This window comes from Microcebus murinus, chromosome 26 (genome assembly GCF_040939455.1).
Source record: "Microcebus murinus isolate Inina chromosome 26, M.murinus_Inina_mat1.0, whole genome shotgun sequence".
Taxonomy (NCBI): domain Eukaryota; kingdom Metazoa; phylum Chordata; class Mammalia; order Primates; family Cheirogaleidae; genus Microcebus; species Microcebus murinus.
Window position 1 is genome coordinate 9,714,430 of NC_134129.1, and position 13,430 is coordinate 9,727,859.

Here is a 13,430-nt window from a genome sequence, read left to right on the forward strand (position 1 = left end):
AATATGAAAGAAGAGGAGGACCTGGGATCAGAACATAATGTTTTCTTCTCAGGAGAGAATGGAAGGAAAATAACTGAAAATCTTCAGAACAAATTGCCTAAAGTGGATGCAGATGCCCTGAAAGATGGAAGCTGTAGGAAAGAGAACTTCAGAACAAAAGTTAGCCAAATACTTGATATAATATGTTTGAGACTAACACACACACACACACACACACACGGAGAAAACAGTAAAGATTACTAAAAAAAAAAAAAGATTTCAAGAAGAAATACAATTAGAAAATTCTGGGTAAAACAAAAACCATATGCAGGAGAAGCCTCTGTCTGTCCCCCAGTATTCATTCTCACATTTGTTAGAGTAGAAGCAGGGGACTAGAAGACAGGATAGATCAGAGGCAGGGGCTTGCAGAATTGATGCAGGTGTTAAAGTCTAACTAAGCGGATCTGATAACCACAGGTAGGTACTGATTTTAACTGGCTTGTCAGCTCCCTAGGTCACCTTACATGAACTATGGCTGATTATAATATCATTTATATTGTGGTTTAAAAATTTCTCCACCCTTGACATTGCCATCACAGTTCTAAAACAATGATATAAAGTATAAAATTGAGAGGGAACACAATCATAGGAATTATTACCTATATTTTTAGCAAAAGCGAACCCCTTAGCCTTGAATATTCCTCTGCTCAATTAGTGAAACTTCATAAGACCACAAATCCTTCCTTTCGGTGCAGCTGCTCTTTTTGAGCCTGAGAGACAGAGAGAGAGAGAGAGTGAGAGAGAGCGAGAGTGCACACACACACACACACACACACACACACACACACACACACACGACTGTGTACTTTCACTTTCACTAAATGCTGCTTGCTTGGCTTACATGGTGCATCCTGAAATTCTTTTCTCTGACAATCACCAAGAACCTGAAAATACCTCCACTCAGAGGCTGGTAACAATTTCATCTATATTAATGTAAGAATGTGGGGAAGAGAAGTTGGGGAAGATGATGACGGTGATTTCCATGATACGAAGCAAATAGATAATGTTCAAAACCAACACATCAAGAAATAGGGTGTTAGAAATATGGAAGAAACAACCAAAAGCAAAATAATTCAAAGGGACTGCCTCTGTAAAGTGGAATTTGTTAGTGAGAATGAGTGAAGGACAGATGGGATGTGTTGGGAGCTGATTCTGGTGTTATGCCTTATACTAATAATTCACGATAGCCTGTAACGTACATGTGCTGCATGACGCAGCAATAGCAAGCATTTTCTTCAGACACAGTTGCTGCCTCATGACATGATAAGAAGCCTGAGTTTCTGCATGTAAACAAATGTTGCCCAGCTCCTACATGGTGGCCCCCCATGGTGGGAGTCTGGAGGCCATAAAGATAAGAAGAACATTCCCAAGGCCTGGCCCCATGAGATGGTTGGTAGTCAATGACAGGTAAGACTCCTCAAGGGAGGGGCAACCTAAGACAGACACAACCTTGGGGGCCGGCCGCTGGCTGGGAGAGAGCTGCTGGCTGGGAAAGAGAACAAGAAGTTCTTCAGATGGCTGCATTGCTTTATGTTGCTTATCTCGGCCTTGGCTTTTGAACTATGTCTGGTGCTTTAAGTAACCGTTTTGAGGTCTGAGATCATGGGACCATTGTTCCCTTGTGATACAACTCCGGAATTAATGGTTATTGCTGCTATGTTCAGATGCTCATGTACAAGGAACTAACCTTGGGTTTGGGGGGTATAAAAATAAAGTGACCAGTGCATTGGGCACTCAAGTCATGTATTTTCCATGTCTGTCTGTGTCATTATTTTATGTTCTGTGTCCATCCCCTGTCCTCTAATTGGGCCATGACAGGGATGTTTTTCTTGTAAAATTCTGATTTTTAAAAAATATTTCTTTCAGGTATGTGCATTATTTTTATTTTTAGTGGATAGTTTTTAATCTGAGCTAATTTCTAATTTTATGATAGGGAATATTACTTAGACCTTATGAGGAAAGATGTTTGTAGAACAGGAATCCACTAAAAGTCTGTCCTCTGAGTTTCTGAATCCTTATGTTAGAGTTCTGTAAACTGGTTTATGATTCCTTAGTAGATCAGGAAATCATCTCCGAGAACCTAGTTTTATGTTGCTTTTTCTTGAAATAGAGTATAATGCAATGGCATGGAATGGAATAGAATAGATCAGAATGAAACATATGCATGTGCATGTATGTGTGTATGTGTAAATTAATACTGGATCATGTTGCAAATTTATTTCTACTGTGAGTCTAATGAAAAAATTTGAAAGCAACCTAACCTAGACAACCTAACCTATATATTTTTTTAACTTTTGTAGCTTTTTCTCTTCCTTTATTCTGAATTCAGCAGTAAGATTAAGAAAAAAAGATGGAGACAGACAGAGGACACTAATGCATGCAATAGTGCCAATTAATAAAACTAGCAATATCTTTAAACAAATCAATATATGTTGTATTTTAAAATGTTTATTTGTGCATTGATACAAGATGATTGTACTTATATATGTTGAATAATAGTATAAAATCAATGATTATTTATCAATAATTTATATCAAGGTCAACCAACTGTGACCCACAGGCCAAATTCACTCACAGGCTATTTTTGAAAATAAAGTTTCCTTGTAACACAGCCACATGTTTTGTTTATATATTATCTGTGTCTACTTTCGTGCTATAAGGACAGAGATGAGTAGTGGTAACTGACTGCATGGCTAAAAAGCCTAAAATATTTATTTATATGGATTTGGTGGGAAAAAAATTGTCAATGCCTGATTAAGGCAAATATTATAATTCACTGGGTATTAGATTTGGGTACTTAGGCAATCTAGACTAATGAGATGGCAAGTATGTGAAAATGCAATATATTTTATTATATTGTAAGAAAAATGAAATGTATGAGGGAAAAACAAATGTAACTTGGTCTTTGACTAAATCAATAACACTTTTCAAACAATTTGTTAGCAACAGTAATTATGATGTTGTTTGTTAAATGCTCACCTTTTGTTTTACATACAGTGTCTCCTTTAAGAAAACCTTTAATAACAGTCAATGTATTATAGTTCTCCTTTCATAAGTGAGGAAAATATGGTTGATAAAGATTCGGAACTTAGCAAAATTTCGTAACTTACCTAGGAAGTAAATGTGGCTGATAATTGATTTCAGGCCTGCTGAATTCCAAAGCTATACTCTTAACTACTATGATAAATTATTGTAAGTTCATCCTGAACAGTGAAATGTCTCCTCGGCACACATCACCACACGTAGAAAATAAAGTTCAAATTAAATGCTCCACTGAGAGTGATTCCACAGTAACTTTCTTATTAAAAAAAAGTATACATACATATTTATTTATTTGCATTGCAAGCACTTTCTTTGATAAAGGGGGAAATGCCTGAGAACATAGCTCACATAAGAAGGCTCATTAAATGGTTTTATACAACCAGTTATCTACTGCCACTGGAATAAAAAACGATCATAAAATCAAGGCAACCCATTAACAGGGCAACTCTGCTTTGCTGTCCCCCAGATCTTCATCCTTAGCCAAAACTGTTAAATTGCCTGAGATTCACAGTCTTCATCACCAAAATGAGACTTGGAAATTTTCTATATCACAGATACAGTGAGGATTTAATGGAATTGTGATATAAAATGCAGATTAACTACTAGTTGTTATAATAAATAAATAATTAGATAATGAAAAACATTGGTTGTATTAGAAGACTGATTTCCTTCCAACAATGTTTATTACAAATTTAATTCATTTGCTAGTAGTATTGCAGAACAATATATTTTCATTTCTCTGAGATAGTATAGGTCTGGTTTTCCTCTCTGAGTAGGTAGATTTTATGAAGGTAGACATCAATAATCACTTAAAGCCTTGTCACTTCCTACATCTAAGATGATCAGTTTCCTGGATACAGATCAAAGCCCAGAGCTGACCTCAGACATCAGGGGTGCACATCAGGGGTATGTAACCTTGGACCCAGATATTGCACCAGATATTGATCCAGATATTGTCTACTTAAAACTCCCAAGGGCCCTTGTCACTAACCTCACTCATTTCCAGAAGCCCAGTTCTGTGGACTCTTTCTAATTATCTTTCACTATTAGAAAATAAAATAAAATATAGAAATGGGATTTTATGGCAAAGGTATTGTCTTAGTTAAAACAAGATCTTGAGTCTATTAGAAACGATTGCTAATAAATCTGTGCTACATATATACATGTACAAGTTCTGCACATATATAGCAAAAAAATTATCTTTGTGGTTATTCTTTCAACTCCATTTAAGTCCAAGAGAAAGGTCATTTTCCAAATGACCTTCTAATAGGCAACAAATATTATTCTATTATTAAAAGGAAAGTAATTCACTGCTTTATCATTGGCAAGATTCTTCTTCACTGACATTTCCTAAGCATTTGCTATGTGTTACAATGCATCATATTTAATATTCATCAAAACTCTATGAAGTGGCTACTTAACATATATGAAAACTGAGGCTTAGAAATTGTGAGTAAGTTACCCAAAGTCTCACAAATAGTAAGAGGTGGAAATGCTTTCAGAGACAGGCTTTTCTAACACTACAGTGTCCACTCTTATATATTAGAATATTATATTTGCATTTCAATTGTGGCCATTTGGGATAGTATGCTCTTCATTTGCAAATAACTATTATTAAATTCAATGTGTGAGGAATTAGAAAATATAAAAAGGCCTATTATACTGATGAGGGACAAAAATACCAAGGTATTTATTACTATTTTCACTTCACTAGATATGCAAAATAAATTATGGTTTTAGGATGAGGTTCATATAGTAAATTTTTTGTACATTGACAAATTCCTGGTATAAAAAGTTCTTTAATATGAAATGATACTAGCTAAAAGTAAGAAAAAAATACTAAATCTAATGAAGATCTGACTATTTTGCTTCTATAATGCAAAAATACTTTCACATTAGACTCTTTATTGACCTATTGAATTTCAGTGAGAAGCTAGGTGCAATTTACATAAGAGTATGAATCTTATCTTACATAAAGCCCAACCTCCAGTTTTATGCCAGTCATCCCTAATTTCATGAATCCAGTGCATGTATGTCCCTCACTTCCATTTATCATAAGCTTCAGAAGAAAAGCTAATCTTTTGCTAAATACTAAGTTTGACAGTTGGTATCTCTGACATTTCACTTTGAAACTTCTTGTTTTATTTTTATTGTGAAGATACATCCTCAGTCTCTCAAATGTACATTTTGGCTTGTGATTATCTTTCAAAGTTTTTTTAGAGGAAAATTTGTGAAACCATGGATAAGTCAAAAATTCATGTTATTTTCTAATATGTGTTCCGTCATGGAATAAATGCAGCACAGACAGCTCAAAATACCAATGAAGTGTTTGGGAAGGATGGGGCTAAGGCATACACAGTATGTTTATGGTTTGAGAAGTTCCAGTCTGGTGGTTTTAATCTTGAAAATGAGCCATGGGAGTGACCTGAGACAAAGGTGGATAATGATGAGCTGAAAGCTGTAGCAGAAGTGAATCCATCTGAACCTATGCATGAATTAGCAGCAAGGTTTGACATTACTATTCCAACAATATTGGACTATTTGCAACAAGTGAGCAAGGTAAAGAAGCTGAATAGATAGATGCCACATGAATTAAATGAGTATAAGCAGAGAAATCATCTTGAAGTTTTCTCAGCTGTCACAACATAAAGGTGAACCATTTCTACACCAGATTGTTATTTGAGATGACAAATGGATTCTTTTGGACACTTGCAAGCATTCAGCATGATGGTTGGATAAAGATGAAGTGCCAAAACACAGTCCAAAACCAAATATTCATCAAAAAAAAGCTGATGTCTGTTTGGTGGTCCAGCACTAGTATTCATATTATCCACTTCAGCTTCATGAAACCTGCTCAATGGATTACAGCAGATGTCTACTGCAACCAACTGGAGGAAATTATGAGGATGCTTGAGATTAAGCAGTTGAGATTGGTCAATAGAGACAGGCCAATCCTCTTATAAGACAACTGGACCACAAACAACACTGCTCAAACTATAGAAGCTGGACTTGGAAACTCTCTGCCATCTACCATATTCATAAGATCTTGCACCAACTTACTACCACTTCTTCCAGACTTTGGACAACTTCTTTCAAGGGAAAATAAATATTCAAGTCTCAAAAAGCTGTGGAAAACACCCTTCACAATTTCACCACCACTCATTCTCCAGACTTCTTCACTGCTGGTATAAACAGATACCATTACAATGGCAAAACTGTGTCAATAGTTTAGGTGCATAACTGATTAATTGTACTACTTCTTATTTAAGATATAATAAGCTACACTTTTGATTTGAAATCAGACATTTCATATTTAATCACCTAATATATATGTAAGCACCCAGACTTGATATGTTGCCCAGGTTGGGCCACAGTAGCACAATCACAGCTTACTGCAACCTTGAACTCCTGAGCTCAAGCAATCTTCCCTTCTCAGCCTCCTAAGTAGCTGGTACTACAGGCATGTGCCACCATGCCTGGTTCCTTGTTTTTTAAACATTTTTGTAGAGACAGGTTCTCACTATTTTGCTTAGTCTGGTCTCAAACTCCTGGACTCAAGAGATCCTCCCATCTTGTCTTCCCAAAGTGCTAGGTTATTTTAATGGCAATAAAGTTATATAGAATTTTCCTTAAAATATCAGTAAACTATTGGTCATACTAGTCACTATTGATATGTGTTCATCCTTCACCTACACATGAGAATAAGTCCCAGAGTTCATATAATTATTAATTGTTGATAAAGAAAATATTCTTGCTAAACAGAATGAAATTTTTCACACAACAAATGTCATTAATTGAAATATTGATGCAAATGCAACAACTTGATTGCACCATTTACTGAGTCCCTGCAATTCCACTAGAAACTGTATGCCTTAGTCTGTTTGTGCTGCTATTATAACAAAATACCTGTGATTGGGTAATTTATAAAGAGAAGAAATTTATTTCTCACAATTTTGAAAGCTAGAAAGTCCAAGTTCAAGGGTGTTGACATTTGGTGCCTGGTGAGGGCCTCGTTGCTGCATTTTCACATGGCAGAAATGGTAAACATTGTGTCCTCATATGGCAAAAGGGCAAAAAAGCCCTAAGCTAATTTTCGTTCAGCCCTTTTATAAGGTACTAATCTATTCATGAGGGTGGAGCTCTTGTGAATTAATCTGTTCCCAGAAAGGTCCCTCTTCTTTATATCATTAAAATGGAGATTAATTTGGAGGGAACATGATCATCTAAACCTGCAGTCCCCAACCTCTGAGCCTTGAATCAGTACCAGTCCATGGCTTGTTAGGAACTGGGTCTTACAGCAGGAGGTGACTGGCGGGCAAGCCAGCTAACCGTCATCTGCATTTACAGCTGCTCCTCATCACTCGCATCACTGTTTATATTCTGCCTCCCCCCTGCCTCCCCATCCACGGAAAAATTGTCTTCCATGAAACCAGTCCTTGGTGCCAAAAAGATCTGGGACTGCTGAAAACCACAGTGCTCTGCAGTGAGGATTTATCAACTTGATTTTACAGATGAAGGACATAAAGGCCTCATTCTGTGACATAACCTTTGCTTTCCAAGCAGAATCATAAAATTAATATAAAACATAATCAAACCCAAAAATAGCTTGCATTGACTTTTCCTTGGTAAATATAAAAAGTGAACCTGTAACTATGTATGAGATTTCACAGCTCATTCTAATCTATGCAGAATTCAATAAAGTACCTGAAATGGTATTGTTTAGTGAATTTTAGGTGATTTATTTATAATATAAGTTTGTGTTAAAAAGCAATTAGAAATGTTGAATATGCATGATTTCTTGTTCTCTTTACTGCCTTGGGTTAATTTCAAGATGGTAATCTTCAGGGTTCATTGGCTTCCTCCCTGATCATCTCTAAGTAATTCTGTTCTAAATCTCTGATTATAGCCTAGAAGTTCTAACTACTCAAGGACAAGAAGAAGATTAGATGTCTGCTTGATTTAGAAACACAAGGACCCTAAGGAACTAACCTAAACTCTCAGCACCTAGAGTGAGGAGTTTCAAAAGCCTATCACATCCATGAGAAATATTTCAGAAAAATACGTGTGTCAAGAGTTAGGTAAAAAGAAAAAATATACTCTCCTTCTTGGAGATTACGGGGGCTTCTGTATAGAATATGCTTTTCTTGTAAGAGATGAACATCATTAAAATAACCACATTAAATAAAGCGAACTTGTAAGTGAAATGTAAGTGTAAAAATTGTACACTTATACTTGAGGGTTTTAGGCCCTATAACATAAAAATCACACACACCTTAATTATAAACTGGAAATTCACTATAACCAAAGTTTTTTCAGCAAAAACATTTTCACTAAATATATCTTAACATTCTTCATATCACAGATCTCTAAAAGTAAAATTATATGAACTATAGAGTAAATCCCTTTATACTTCCACTTAAAATATATAGCAAATGGACTCTTTGACAGGGCATTAACTGATATTATTTTACTTAAATTTCATAAGTAATTAATTAGATGCAATATTCCTCAAGCAGAAACAAGCTTTCATAGGCTTTTTATCTTCTATGACATCAGATGCAATCTCAACTGTAAATAAGAGTTGAACCAAGTGTTTCCCACTTAAAGCTGGCCCTAGCAAAAATTTCAGCTCTGTCCTATGATCTATAAACATGCTATGGGCAAGAGCTCAACCAAAGCTTATTAAAGAGGCACCTGTGGTTTTTAAATTAAGCCCATTTGCTGTAATTAGCCAGCTTTATTTTTCATACATGCACTTTTTTTCATTGTTTTTAAACCATCCCTGTGGTGATCATAAACACCATGCAGTTTTAATGGGAGAGGATTTTGTTTCTTAAAACCCCAGGTGACTTGAAATCAAATCACTCAGGCCACTACTAAAGGGGAAAAAAAGAAATTGAGGGCTTTGGTTAACTCAGCTCTAGTTGTATGCAATTCAATCCAAATAAAATTGACTGGCATTATTGTAGTTCTGTCTTATACAGGCTCAGTAGATTTAACTTTCCCTTGGAGGTTAATTCCCGGCATGGTTTTTCTTAATTCACAGCTTACTTTTCTGCATGATTAACCCTTTTAAAATACTGTGCATCTGAAAAGAAATATAATTTAGAATACAATCTCAAAAAATTTCATAGAAAATATGTGGCTATAAAATTTTTTAGATATATTTAAGAATAGTTCATGCCATTTTAAATCAATGCAAACAACTGCATCTCTGATATATATTAGAGAATCTTTTTTAGAATTATATTAGTTTTCACTTTTTTCCAGGTATACTTCAATGTTGGAAGCCCTGAAAACTCATCTAGAAATGCTGTAATGATTTAGATAAATGTACTTTGCATCTGTTGTTTTGCTTACCTCTAGTCACAAAAACAGAAACATTTTCTCTTTTGTGCATCAGAACAGGATTCTCATAAGTTGTAACATATGCACCCCCCACTTTTTTTGAAAAACAAATGATAAACCAAGAAATCATGTAAACTTTTTTCATCAAATTGGTACTGACTGATTTAAACTACGGTTTTCAAATGGTGGCAATGCTCACTAGAGATTCGGTGGCGGTGGGACTCATAGGGATGTGGTGAGCATTTTAGAGGGGAAGGGCATAACTCTAACGCTTCTTAGGGAGAGGCAAAGATATACAATGTAACCAAAATGTTAAAAAAAAACAAAAACTTTTTAACAGGTGGTGGGCAGGCGGGAGTGGGGAGGAGGAAAGGGGTGTATGCTTCCATAACGTGTGTGATGCACACCACCAGGGGATTGGACATATCGGGGGGAGGGAAGGGGCAGGGGCAATATTTGTAACCCTAACAATATTTGTACCTTCATAATATGATGAAAGAAAAAAAAAAGTGTTTTCAGATTAAGGTCCCAATGAAAAGAATTTGAGTAGAAAAAGTACTTTTACTATTCAAGGAAAGTAGGAAACACCTTCTTTATAATAAATAGTTGATACAGGTAAGAAAGAATATAAATAGTATACTTAATTCTGCCAAAGCTATTTCTATATTAATGTTACCATACACTCACTTTTAATAGCAGCACTATGCTTCACATGGTATCAAAGGAACATATATATATGCAAATGATCTCAAATAAGAGCATATTTAAGCATGAAAATTATATCAAGAACCAAAAAATGATCAAACTCTTGATTAAGATAATTTCAAATCTAAGAATTGACTATAAGGGAAGAACTAGAAATTCTGACACAGTGTAGAGAGTGCACAAAGATACTAATTGCAGTAGCATTGTATATAATCATAAAGAAAGAAAACAACCTAAATTTCTGGCTAAAGAAATAGATACATAAACCACAGAGTATCTATTTAAAGAAATATTTTCCGAGGACAGGTAAGCATGATTTTGTTAGTCTAATCCATTTGGTAAATAGTTCAGCATTGCTAATAAAGTAGAAAATATAGGTGCTCTGTAATACAGCAATTCCATCTGTAGTATAGTCCCCAGAGAAATTCATACTCTTAAACATAAGATATAAATGTACAAGAATGATTAGAGACATGTGGTTTGTAATAGCAAAATACTGAAAACAACCCACGTACTGATAATAGAATGAACACAAAAATTGTGATATAGCCATACAATATTGTATTATGTACCTACAAAAATAGATAACTATAGCTTCATGCAATAAAATGAATTAAATATTTAAAACAATGTTGAGTTTACAAAGTAGAATACAAAGTAATATATAGAATATGGTTTCATGTGTAAAAATAAAAAATATATTTTATACCATATTGTTTAGAGGACATATATAGTCGGTAAAGTATATATAACATTATGAGAACAATTTTTATAAAGTTAAAAATTAGCTAATACTAATGTTAGTAAACACTTCTTGGCGTAAGGACAGTATTATGACTAAGAAACAATCCTCAGGAGGCTTCTGAAGTGTGAATTTATTCCATAAATGTTTTATAATTATTCATAAGTTATATTCCACAATACAAATATAATATTTTTAAATTCATAATTTTGAATTTAATTTTTTAAAGGAAGAATAACTATGCTATAATATTCAATAGAATAGCAGGATTTCTTTGTGGATATGTATGTATACATGTGTGTTTCTTACATATATGTTTATATAACAATTATATTTCCCTGGTGTGTGAATATTTATGTATATATTTTAAGCTTTGCTTATGTAAGGGGCTTAAAATTTACTTACACTAAAATCTGGGTGATCAGAAATAATATAAATCTTTAATAACTGATGTGGTATTCCTCTTGTCAAGAGACAAAATTACAACAAATTTTGTAGATCTAATTGGCTTTTATTCACAATTCATGAACCAGGGCAGCCTCCCTTCTACAAAACAAAGTAAGAGCTCCTATCGGGTAATACTAGAACAGTGGGCTCTGTAAGATAGGAACAAGGAAACAGAATGATAGAAAAACAAACTGTTTAACATCAGGTTACTTTAGGTTACTTTTTTGTTAAGGGTTAAAGTAGAGGGGACTTCCTTATACTCTGACTTAGGAAGACTGGAATCTGTTTCCACAAAAAACTGGTCTGGGCCCAGTGCAATGGCTCACGCCTGTAATCTTAGCACTCTGGGAGGCCCAGGCAGGAGGATCACTCAAGGTCAGGAGTTTGAAACCAACCTAAGCAAGAGTAAGACCCTGTCTCTATTAAAAATAGAAAGAAATAAACTGGCCAACTAAAAATATATAGAAAAAATTAGCCGGGCATGGTGTCACATGCCTGTAGTCCCAGCTACTTGGGAGGCTGAGGCAGCAAGATTGCTTGAGCCCAGGAGTTTGAGGTTGCTGTGAGCTAGGCTGACGCCACGGCACTCACTCTAGCCTGGGCAACAGAGTGAGACTCTGTCTAAAAAAACAAACAAACAAAAAAAAACAAAAACAAAAAAAACTGGTGTTTTGAGATCTGCTTCCTTAAAGTTTCAATTTGATTGTGCAGCATTTAGCATGAGTGATTCCATCTTGGTTCTGTCTAGTGTACTGGGGCCTAGTGGAGGAGCTCAGTCCAAAACAATAGAATCCCATAATTTTTGTTTAATACTATCAAATCCCCAACCCCTAGGGATTTGCAAGGAAACGTACAGTTACTTAAATTTGACTTAATCCTTAGTCTAATGGAACATTTAAAAAATGCAATGAGTCAGTCTTTTGGGATAGTGATTTAGGTTCTCTTATTTCTGTTCCTTAACAAACCCCTGTTCCTCTCCAAGATCATGTCTAGATCAATGGAGACAAAAGAGCTCACGTTTCTTTGAAGAATAGAAGATGTGAGTCATTGGATCAGCAAGATGATCTCTGGCTACTCTGTGCTCCACAGCAGCACCCTATTCTGCCTATCTCTCCTTGTAGCATTTAAGGTTGGTGTTAGCAGATGATACAACTCATGATGTTTCACCACTTCAGTCTATTCTCAGTAGCCCTACTGTTGACCTGACTTCCATATAACTTGCACTGTCTAAAATCATTTTTGAAACTTTGCCATATCTTGCAATCAACCTCATGCCCCATCTTTAGCCTCCATCTGTAGCTTCCACTATGGGTATAATCCATCCTTACATTTGCTAGCCCCTCTTGGCAACCTAGCACTCACGTGAGCAAGCCACCATATAGAAACTGTAGGAGTCTTGCACGTATATTAGACATCCTTGCCTTCTCTCTGCCTAAGCACACAGCTCTGTCTCCTTAAATGGCCACCTCATTTAAGTTCGATTCTATTCTGTCCTCAGTGCTTTCTTCAACTTCCCTGTATATGTTGAAATCAAGACACCCTTCCTCCATCCCATTTTGAAGCGTAGCCCTTTGGCTTGGATTGGAGACAGGAAAGAAAATGGGGCACAATTAACCTAGATCACGACCCTCTCAATCTCTTTTTCCTCTTTCTTTTCCTTTCATGTCCTTCTCATGCTTCCTTAATTTCTTGGTCACATTCCCAACTTCTTCCCAAACACAGTTTCTTACGCCTTAATGGAAGACAGCGTATATTCTCTAAGTTACTTAAAAAACAAAAACAAAACAACAGCTCTGTGAGCTGCCCCTTGATAAGTTAAATGTGAGCTAAAATAAATTTAGAAAAATCCTTCTCCCTAATGAAGACTTGTTTTGAAGCCATTCTGGAAAATGTTATTTTGAATGTCAAAAGTTTATTATCATTCTTTCTCTTTCTACATATCTTCTCAAACAGTCCATAGATTTGCCCCTGGTTAAAAAAAAAAAAAAAAAAATGTCATGAGACAACTAAAAAAAGATCTTGTGATAAGAAAGATATAAAAAATATTTTCTTTCAAAATGTTATCCCATTATATATATAAGAGTTTTAAAACTAAACAACCCCCAAA